This window comes from Piliocolobus tephrosceles, chromosome 3 (genome assembly GCF_002776525.5).
Source record: "Piliocolobus tephrosceles isolate RC106 chromosome 3, ASM277652v3, whole genome shotgun sequence".
In the NCBI taxonomy this organism is placed as follows: domain Eukaryota; kingdom Metazoa; phylum Chordata; class Mammalia; order Primates; family Cercopithecidae; genus Piliocolobus; species Piliocolobus tephrosceles.
This window is the reverse complement of record NC_045436.1, coordinates 106,209,260-106,221,014: the sequence shown is the minus strand read 5'-3', so window position 1 is coordinate 106,221,014 and position 11,755 is coordinate 106,209,260.

Below are 11,755 nucleotides of genomic sequence, written 5' to 3'. Positions count from 1 at the left end.
TTTTTTTTTTTTTTTTTTTTTTGAGACGGAGTCTCGCTCTGTCGCCCAGGCTGGAGTGCAGTGGCCGGATCTCAGCTCACTGCAAGCTCCGCCTCCCGGGTTTACGCCATTCTCCTGCCTCAGCCTCCTGAGTAGCTGGGACTACAGGCGCCCGCCACCTCGCCCGGCTAGTTTTTTGTATATTTTTTAGTAGAGACGGGGTTTCACCGGGTTAGCCAGGATGGTCTCGATCTCCTGACCTTGTGATCCGCCCATCTCGGCCTCCCAAAGTGCTGGGATTACAGGCTTGAGCCACCGCGCCCGGCCTAAAAAGATATATTCTTTTTCTGTCTGTCATCACTAATCTGTGGTCTATATTTACATAAAGCACTTTTACACTGTCACAAAATCTGCCTTTTCTTACTCTAGGGTTGATGCCAATATGGCAAATGGCTGCTATATTTATATGCTGTTTTGTACTTTGTCTCTCCTTGCTTCCTTCTTTCCTTCCTGCCTTCCCCTTCCCCTTTCCCTTTCTCTTCTCTCCCCCTACTCCTTTGCTTCCCCTTCCCCTTCCCTTTCCCTTTCCCTTCCCTTCCCCTTTTCCTTTCCCTTTTCCTTTCATTTTTTGAGACAAGGTCTCACTCTGTTGCCCATGCCAGAGTGCAGTGGCGCCATGATGGCTCACTGCAACCTTGACCTCCCAGGCTCAAGCAGTCCTTTTACCTTGGCCTCACAAAGTGCCGGGATTACAGACATGAGCCGCTGTGTCCGGTCTAAGACCGTATCATTTACAACTCACTTGGTAAAGGAGAAGATATGTACTGCAATAGTAAAGTCTGTGGAAACCTATTTCTGTGGTTAGATTCTGGTGCAATTCAAGCTCATGCCAGTAACCTGAGTCACTTTATGTCTGATGGAAGTACATTCCCAGAAGGTTACAACCAAGAATGTGGTTTTATGATCATGAGTATGTGTTACGGAAGAAGTTATGACATTTGTTTCCCTGGGTAAATTACAGATGTATCTTGACTGTGGAGCCCCTAACTACAGATTAAATTCCTGACCACCTGCAGCCAGATGGAAGACTTCATTTTGGTGATGGGGGACACTGTCTCCATACTCAATAGCTGTGGAGTTGCAGATAGGCGGTGCTTTCTTCATGAAATCTGGGAACTCTTGTTAGGGCGAGGCTATGAAATAGAAACCCACTTAGGTACTCCCTCCCCGCTCCCAACTAAAGCGAAGCAAGATAAAAAGAAACAAAAGTCTAAAGGCAGAGATATAAATAGCCCTTAGAAATGACTAGAACCAGGAACTGGAACAGGGTTGGGACTATCTGTGTTTGTTCTTTTTAATTGCTGACGGGCTTTTCTGAAATAGGGAGTAGTGTTAAGGCGCTGCGTAATCACCAGTCACTTAACAAGACAGGATTCCTATCTGTAGGCTGGAGCAGAAACTGCAAAGATTCAGCCTGTGATAGCACGGGCTTGCCTGGCTTTTGGGAAAAGTGTGATGCAGGTGCAGTTGCCCCAGAGTGTCCTCTGGTCCTTGTCCATTGGCTTAGTAGGAACCTGGGATCTTAGCTATGTGTTAATAACTTGACTGACATCACATCACTGATACTGTTGGACTTGGTTCTGTTATTGGACCACAGAGATCTTGAACCTCCTCCTCAATATCAAGGAAGCCTCCTGATTCTTCTTACCTTTCTTCTTGCCTTCCTCCCCACCCCAACCAGGAAAGAAAACCAAGGTGTATATGAGAAACTGTAGCTACGATGGAAGCTTCCAGAGGCTTTTGAAAACTTTAATTATTGTGCAAACCTGACAATTCTTGATCAAGGGAAAAAAAAGAACAGTGTAATTAAAAGAGTGAGAGACCAAGGCTTAAAGACTCCCTTCGAAAGCTAGTAATTTGGTGCACCTTAAAACTTAAAAATATTTGTTCAACATTCCAACCTCTTCCCTATAATATCATGGAGAAATTTAATCTTTATTTAAAGTTGAAAATAATTTAGGATATGAATGATGGTAAATTATAGTAACTACTTAAGAACTTAAAAATTGCAAGATTTAGACCAGGTATTGTGGCTCATGCCTGTAATCCCAACAATTTGGGAGGCCTAGGTGGGAGGATTGCCTGAGTTCAGGAGTTTAAGACCAGCCTGGGCAACAGAGGGACACCTCATATCGACAAATAATAATAACAAAAAATTAGCCAGGCGTAGTGGTGCGTGCCTGTGATCCTAGGTACTCAGGAGGCCGAGGTGGGAGGATCACCTGAGCCCAGAAGGCAGAGGTTGCAGTGAGCTAAAATCATGCTACTGCACTCCAGTCTGGGAGACAGAGCAAGATCACATCTCAAAAAAAAAAAAAAAAGTTTTCATTTTTCTTTAAAGTAGTACATATAAATGATTAAATATTTTCAAATAATAGAGAAGGATTTATAACGAAAAGCAGCAGTCTCTTCCCCTACTTTTCCATGGTCTCAATCCTGCTACATAGAGGGAACTACTGTTAATTCTTTTAATTGTTTCTGTTTCTTTTTTAAGTTTTTCTGGGATTTATCTTCATGTCTCTGAATAACATATTATACGCTTATGTCTTGGTTAATAATTTTAGATGTTAAGTATGACTTTCTGGCTGACTCTTTTTTCCGATTCAGCCCGCCTGCTCCCAGGTGAAATAAACAGCCATGTTGCTCACACAAAGCCTGTTTGGTGGTCTCTTCACATGGACGCACATGACATTTTGGTGCCGTGACTCGGATCAGGGGACCTCCCTTGGGAGATCAATCCCCTGTCCTCCTGCTCTTTGCTCCGTGAGAAAGATCCACCTATGACCTCTAGTCCTCAGACCAACCAGCCCAAGGAACATCTCATCAATTTTAAATTGGACCTTCTCGGCTTAGCGGCTGAAGATCGAGGCTGCCACATCTCCTCGGAAGCCTCCTGGACCATCACAGATGCTTTGGGTAACTCTTACAGTGGAGGGCAGGAATGTCAGGCCTCTGAGCCCAAGCCAAGCCATCGCATCCCCTGTGACTTGCATGTATACGGCCCAGATGGCCTGAAGTAACTGAAGAATCACAAAAGAAGTGCAAATGCCCTGCCTCGCCTTAACCGATTACATTCCACCACAAAAGAAGTGAAAATGGCTGGTCCTTGCCTTAAGTGATGATATTATCTTGTGAAATTCCTTTTCCTGGCTCATCCTGGCTCAAAAAGCTCCCCCACTGAGCACCCTGTGATCCCCACTCCTGCCCGCCAGAGAAAAACCCCCCTTTGTAATTTTCCTTTACCTACCCAAATCCTATAAAACGGCCCCACCCTTATCTCCCTTGGCTGACTCAGCCCACCTGCACCCAGGTGAAATAAACAGCCATGTTGCTCACAAAAAAAAAAAAAAAAGTATGACTTTCTGCATGATAGAGGAAGATTTAGCTCATTTACAGAGTCACCCTTCTGCCCGCCTCAATAAAACCACAAACAATTTTTTTTTTTTTTGAGACGGAGTCTCGTTCTGTCGCCCAGGCTGGAGTGCAGTGGCTGGATCTCAGCTCACTGCAATCTCCGCCTCCCCGGGTTACACCATTCTCCTGCCTCAGCCTCCTGAGTAGCTGGGACTACAGGAGCCCACCACCTCACCCGGCTAGTTTTTTGTATTTTTTTTTTTTTAGTAAAGACGGGGTTTCACCGTGTTAGCCAGGATGGTCTCCATCTCCTGACCTCCTGATCCGCCCGTCTCGGCCTCCCAAAGTGCTGGGATTACAGGCTTGAGCCACCGTGCCTGGCCACAAACTATTTTTAATTCCTACTTTAATTCCCTTATAGCTTTATTTTAGTTTATTATTTATTTATTATTTTTTTTTTTGAGATGGAGTCTCACTCTGTCACCCAGGCTGGAATGCAGTGGCACAATTTCGGCTCACTGCAACCTCCACCTCCTGAGTTCAAGCAATTTTCGTGCCTCAGCCTCCTGAGCAGCTGGGACTATAGGCATGCGCCACCACACCCAGCTAGTTTTTGTATTTTTAGTAGAGTCAGGGTTTCACCATATTAGCCAGGCTGGTCTCAAACTCCTGACCTCAAGTGATCTGCCCGCCTCGGCCTCTCAAAGTGCTGAGATTACAGATGTGAGTCACTGCACTCCACCCAATTTCCTTATAACTTTAAATACTTGACTGGACCTTTATCTTTGGTTTCTTCTACTTTAGACAGTATCCCTTGACTTCCCATTTTAGGAGGTGAGCAGTGTCCTCTCCTGTCTTCTCTTGCCTTCGTTTCTACTGCCCAACTTCTGTCATCTGTGTTTTTGATATTTTATATTATATATTCGAAGCTTTTATATATTTTCAAAGTTGATAAAACTTTACATCTCATTCTGTAACCATAATTAAGTCATTTGTACTTTGCCTCATGGCTGAATTTAGTTTAAAAAGCAATAGTAACATTACTGTGACTACGTGACTATTGCTAAGGGCAAAGCCAAGCTGCATTTCCCATCATCTATTTGAAAAATACTTATATAGCCCTTATTAATTGTTGGACACTCTTCTAATTACCGTGTTAACTAACTCAATCCCCAACAATAGCCCTGGGAGGAAGCATTAACCTTGGGCAAGTTGCTTTACAGCTCACAACATAAGATCAATAATAAATAACAATAAAGTTAACTGATGAGGTATGAGGTCAGGACATTTTTTTTCTTCTGAAGTTTCAGATTATTTTTCTTTGTCTCCTTACGTTACCTATCTTAATCATTTCCTCAATGCTAGTTGCAGATCTTTGGAGTTCTGTTTTCCCTGCATAGCTTCTTCCTGAAACCTCTACCCTCTTGCTCCAATTTGGATGGATTCTTCTCTAGACTTGCTGTGCTTCTGTCCATCTGAAACTTTTCTTTATTGTTTCCTGGGGTTTTATAGATTCCTAGACATCCTCTTTCATTGGCTTATTCTCTCATTTGACTGGGTGACATATGAATATGACCTCCTAAGACGGGATGCGGGTGAGAAGTACATTTTCTGAGTCCTTTGTCTGAACATATTCATATTTTTCCCTTTCATTTTATAGTTTGATTACATTTAAAATTCTATGTTTCGAAAATTTCCTATCGGTGGGGTGAACTAGAAGTGGGGACTCAATCAAGTCTAAAGAAGTCAAGAAAGAAGAGGGGAAAGACAGAGAAATAGAAAAAGAAATAAATAGCACAAAATAAGATGGCAGATTTTTCTCCCCAAACATATCAGCAATCACATTAAATACCTCAGTTAAAACATAAAAAATTGCCAGATCAGATTTTAAAAGTAAACAAATACATCTAGCTCTATGTTCTTATCAAGATTTGCCCCAGCATACTACATAGAACCTTAGTAGGTCAAAAGATGGATAATGGTCTACCAGGGAACTAGCTGAAAGTAAGTTGCTGTGGCTATATTAATATCAGACAAATAATATTATATTGTGGTGAAAGTGAATGAACCTCAGCTGTCTGGATCAATATTGGTGAGCTCAAAAATATAACAATGAGTGGGATAAAGCAAGTCAGAGGAAAACATATGGTATTTGATGATATTTATAGAAATTCCATATAATGAATACATGTTATATGATAACATACACTTTTAAATCAAAAGTATGTTGGTCAGCAATACTTGCATACGTGGTGAAACTGTAAGGAAAATCAAGGAAATTATAGTGCAAAATTCAGATTGCCTCTGAAAGAGAAGATGAGATCAGGGCAGGGCGCTCCATGGTGTCATCGAAATCAGTGGAGGGGGTCCAGTTTCTTGGGTCCTAAACAAAGAACTGGACAAAATGGATGCACAAAGCAAGGAAAGATTGAAGAAATTGTATTGAAAATGAAAGTACACTCCACAGTGTGGGAGCGGTCCTGAGCATAGAGGCTCAAGGGCCCCATTACAGAATCTTTGGGAGTTTAAATACCAACTAGAGGATTCCATTGGTTGCTTGGTGTACGCTCTATGTAAATGAAGAGATTGAAGGAAAGTTACAAAGTCATTTACTTGGTCTATGCCCCATGGAAAGGACATTTCCTGTCATAGGGAAGCAACACCGTTGTCTGGGGTAGATACCTGGGATTTGTCATCTTGCCTGGAGAAGATTAACAACACAGACACACACACAGAGTGGGCTAAGGAGTAGAAAGTTTAATAGGCAGAAGAAAGGATAGAGGAGAGCAGAGAGAGAGGTGTCTGAAAAGGGAAAAGTGGCAGACTGCAGCAGAATTTTTTCTTTTTTTTTTTTTTTTGAGGCAGAGTCTTGCTCTGTCACCCCGGCTGGAGTGCAGTGGCACAATCTCGGCTTACTGCAACCTCTGCCTCCCAGGTTCAAGCAATTCTTCTGCCTCAGCCTCCTGAGTAGCTGGGATTACAGGCACCTGCCTCCATGCCTGGTTAATTTTTTGTATTTTCAGTAGAGATGAGGTTTCACCATGTTGGCCAGGCTGGTCTTGAACTCCTGACCTCAGGTGATCCACCCTCCTTGGCCTCCCAAAATTACAGGTGTGAGCCACTGTGCCCAGCCACGATGTTCTTAATATGACACAGCCAGGGTTTTTTCCCCTAGTCGGTTGTTCTAACTCCTGGAAACCAGATGACAAAATGTTCTTATATCAACCATCTTGCTCCTGAACCACTGATTGGGCTTAGTTCTGAAAGTTCTCATACCTTTTCACTGACATTTCCCAGCACTGAAAACCCTGGTACCTAGAACTAGAGTGTTATAAGCATAGTCTTTTTTTTTTTTCTTTCTTTTTTAATAAGTAACTCCATTGTTTTTCTCTTTTCCAAGATGGCCGATGTTATGGTTTTCTACAAAGTCAGTGCTTACTTAGTTCACTTACAGTGCTGCTGTTGGCAGCTGTGGCTGCTGCTGTGGCAGGATTTTCAATGTGGTGTGTTTTCAAGCCTCACTCACTCATCCTGTCATTCCCAAACATTCAGCATCCGTGCACACTCCTCACTTCCAGGTTTTTCAAAAGATTGGAGATTTCCAGTGGGGGTCCTCAGGTTATCATCCTAATGGTAACAGATCAAGCTTGGTTCTTCAGTTTCCTCAGTTCTTTTGTTGTAGCAAGGGTTTTTGCTTTGTTAGTCTTCGATCCCTGCCCTTCAGTTAACAATTCATGGATCACTGGCCTAGCTTCTACTAATTTCAGTACATCCTTCCCAAATGCTGTACATAAGTCCCCTATTAGTCCAGCAGCACAAGCTACTACTCCATCTGTATGATCCTGATCTCCAGCAATGTGGTCAATGAAAGACAGAATAAATTCTACTCTGGGTTGTACCAGCATCACATCCGGGTGTATGTTCTCCTGATCCCCCTTCAATCCCTGGACAGTTCCGGTATAGGCTTCCAAGCAGCTTCCCCTTAGCTAGCACAGCCTTTTTTATTTTCTTCTTAGTCCTGGGGTCTAAGGACTATGACCTGTTGCAGTTTACCTTCACCTTGACACAGAAGTTGATATAATCCCTGTATGGTGGAGGATCCCCCCACTCCTCGTTCTCTGTTTGTTGTTCAGTTCGGCCCACTTGCATTAGTCTGTTTTCATGCTGTTGATAAAGACTGGGTAATTTACAGAAGAAAGAGGTTTATTGGACTTACAGTTCCATGAGGCTGGGGAGGCCTCACAATCATGGCAGAAGGTGAAAGGCATGTCTCACATGGAGGCAGACAGAGAAGAGAACTTGTGCAGGGAAACTCCTGTTTTTAAAACCATCAGATCTCGTGAGACTCATTCACAATCATGGGGACAGTGCAGGAAAGACCCATCCCCATAATTCCATCACCTCCCACTGGGTTCCTCCCATGACATGTGGGAATTGTGGGAGTTATAATTCAAGGTGAGATTTGGCTGGGGACACAGCCACACCATATCATGCTGCTCCTGGCCCTCCAAAATCTCATGTCCTCACGTTTCAAAACCAATCATGCCTTCCTAACAGTCCCCCCAAAGTCTTAACTCATTTCACCACTAACTCAAAAGCCCACAGTCCAACCTCTCATCTGAAACAAGGCAAATCTCTTTCGCCTGTGAGCTGGAAAGATTGTGAAATAAAAAGCAAGTTAGTTACTTCCTAGATACAATGGGAGTACAGGCATTGACTAAATACAGCCATTGCAAATGGGAGAAATTGGCCAACACAAAGGGGCTACCGGAGCTGTGCAAGTCTGAAATCCAGAGGGGCAGTCAATTTTTAAAGCTCCAAAATGATCTCCTTTGACTTCATGTCTCACATCTAGGTCACACTGATGCAAGAGGGGGGTTCCCATGGTCTTGGGCAGTTCAGCCCCTGTTACAGCCTCCCTCCCAGATGCTTTCACCTCCCTCCCAGATGTTTTCACGGGCTGGTGTTGAGTGTCTGTGGCTTTTCCAAGTGCACATGCAAGCTGTCAGTGGATCTACCATTCTGGGCTCTGGAGGACGGTGACCCTCTTCTCATAGCTTCACTAGGCAGTGTCCAAGTAGGGACTCTGTGTGGGGGCTCCAACCCCACATTTCCCTTCTGCACTGCCCTAGCAGAGGTTCTTCACAAGAGCCCTGCCCTTGCAGCAGACCTCTGCTTGGACATCCAGACATTTCCATACATCTTCTGAAATCTAAGTGGAGGTTCCCAAACCTCAATTCTTGACTTCTGTGCACTCGCAGACTCAACACCATGTGGAAGCTGCCAAAGCTTGAGGCTTGCACCCTCTGAAGCCACAGCCTGAGCTCTGTGTTGGCCCCTTTTAACCACGGCTGGAGTGGCTGGGCCTCAGGGCACCAAGTCCCTAGGCTGCACACAGCATGGGGACCCCGGGCCCAGCCCATGAAACCACTTTTTCCTCCTAGGCCTCTGGGCCTGTGATAGGAGGGGTTGCCATGAAAACCTCTGACATGACCTGGAGACATTTTCCCTGTTGTCTTCGGTATTAACATCCTACACCTCATTACTTATGCAAATTTCTGCAGCTGGCTTGAATTTCTCCCAGAAAAAGAGTTTTTCTTTTCTATTGCATTGTCAGGCTGCAAATTTTCCAAACTTTTGTGATTTGCTTCCACTTTAAAACTAAACGTCTTTAGTCATTTAGTTTTAAACCACTTTAAAACTAAATGCCTTTAGTTATTTAGTTTTAAATGACCCGAATCACCTCTTGAATGCTTTGCTGCTTAGAATTTTCTTCTGCCAGGTACCCTAAATCATCTCTCTGAAGTTCAAAATTCCACAAATCTCTAGGGCAGGGGCAAAATGCCACCAGTGTCTTCACTAAAACATAACAAGAGTCACCTTCGCTCCAGTTTCCAACAAGTTGCTCATCTCCATCTGAGACCACCTCAACCTGGACTTTATTGTTCATACCACTATTGGTATTTTTGTCAAAGCCACTCAACACATCTCTAGGAAGTTCCAAACTTTCCCACATTTTCTTGTCTCCTTCCGAGCCCTCCAAACTGTTCCAACCTCTGCCTGTTACCCAGTTCCAAAGTTGCTTCCACATTTTCAGGTATCTTTCCAGCAACACCCCACTCTACTTGTACCAATTTACTGTATTAGTTCATTTTCAAGCTGCTGATAAAGACATACCTGAGACTAGGCAATTTACAAAGAAAGAGGTTTAATAGAGAACTCACAGTTCTACATTGCTTGGGAAGCCTCACAATTATGGTGGAAGGCAAGTCACATCTTATGTGGATGGCAGCAGGCAAAGGGAGGGCTAGTGCAGAGAAACTCCCATCTTTAAAACCATCAGATCTTGGGAGACTCATTCACTATTGCAAGAACAGTGCAGGAAAGACCTGTTCCTAAAATTCAATGACCTCCCACTGGGTTCCTCCCATGACATGTGGGAATTATGAGAGTTACAATTCAAGTTGAGATTTGGGTGGGGACACAGCCAAACCATATCACCACTTCTCCAGGCCCTCCACACTCTTGGTCCCCAGAATCTACAACCATCATGAAACGGTTTTAAGAAGATGAGATCAGTAAACACAAAACTACCAACTGATGCCCAACCCAGCTCTCCTACCCAAGGACAGGATACTTTTCTTCTTTATGTAGATCCATATGCCTTGACTCAAATGCTGCCAAACATTCTCACCGTCCACAGCTGTGGTGCTGCCCAGTCATGCTGTATCCCATGGTTTTGAGTCGTTCTCTCACCAAGACCCTGTCTCTAGAGCCAGGCCTCTGTTTCTTGATACAGACAGAAGTAGCTGGATTTTCTGGATTTTCAGATCTGGATAAAGTTAGACCCTGAAAAGTAAATGTCAGGAGAAAACAACAAGAGCAAAAAGAGTTATTTTTGGTAAGAGAGAAATGAAAAAATGAGGCAAATCAGAATTTCTGCTAAACAACGGATAATTCCTTCCCACAGATGTCAGAGAACAGGACATATCTACAGAGGACACACAGACATATAAATGTAGTCATTTCTCCTTAGTTTATAGTGATAAATATTTTGTATTCAAATGCCAAATTAGTACTTTCATGGTGAATTTACTTCTTGTTAAGTGTTTCAGAGTTGCAATATCTATAGTCTTTAAAGTTCTGATTGCTTTGTTTTTCCCCAAATGAATGTTTTTACTTTCTAGCATTCTTAAACAAAAATTCCACATGTTCTCATCTATTAAAGTCCTGAAATTGAAACTAAGAAGAGTAATCAGGCAGAAAAAACCCTGAATTCTCAGAAAGAAAAAGGAAGTGAGAGCCGGGCGCGGTGGCTCAGGCCGGGGAGAGGAAATGATACAGGAGGAGGAGAAAGCTTGAGTGCAATACATAACTCAGAGTTTGCTTGGGGACATGTTGAGTTTGAGATGCCCATGAGATACCCAAGTAGAGACATTAAGCTGAAATTTGAACACATGAGCTCAGAATGGTCTGGGTCATCAGCATCCAGCTGACAGTTAAAACTGTAAGAGGATGAGATTGCTCAGGGGCAGTGTGAGAGCGTGGAGAGCAGGGGCCATGGTCAGAGCCCAGGGTGGCCCCATAGGCAGGGGCTGGCAAAGGCAGAAGAGCCTGGAGAGGAATTCATGCCTCACCAATCCCCTTGCCAGTGTGTGAAGTCAAGCATATTGCTCGGCCTTTCTCAGCCACAGATTCCTCACCACTAAAGTGGATATAAGGGCTGGTGCAATGGCTCACATCTGTAATCTTAACACTTTTGGAGGCCAAGGTGGGAGGATCACCCGAGGCCAGGAGTTTGAGACCAGCCTGGGCAACATGGCAAGACTCCCTCTGCACAAAAAATACTTTTTTTTTAATTAGCCAGGCATGGTGACATGCATCTGTAGTCCCAGCTACTTGGGAGGCTGAGGCAGGAGAATTGCTTGAGCCCAGGAGTTTGAGGCTGCAGTAAACTATGTACCACAGCCTGGGTGACAGAGGAAGACTCTGTCTCTTAAAAAAAAAAAAAAAAAAAAAGTGGAAATAGGGCCTTCCTAGTATTTCCTAGATTTTAAGGTTAAAAGAGACAATATACTGGTGCAGGAACAGGGTTTGTTAAATGCGAAGTGTAATCCACTAAGCATCAGTAATCTCTTGGGCCTAAAAGCTCACCTGAGTTTGGTCACAAACACTGTGAATGGGGAAAAGACCTGTACTCCATAATGCCAGTTTTTTTTTTTTTTTTTTTTTTTTGAGGCGGAGTCTCGGTCTGTCCCCCGGACTGGAGTGCAGTGGCCGGATCTCAGCTCACTGCAAGCTCCGCCTCCCGGGTTTACGCCATTCTCCTGTCTCAGCCTCCTGAGTAGCTGGGACTACAGGC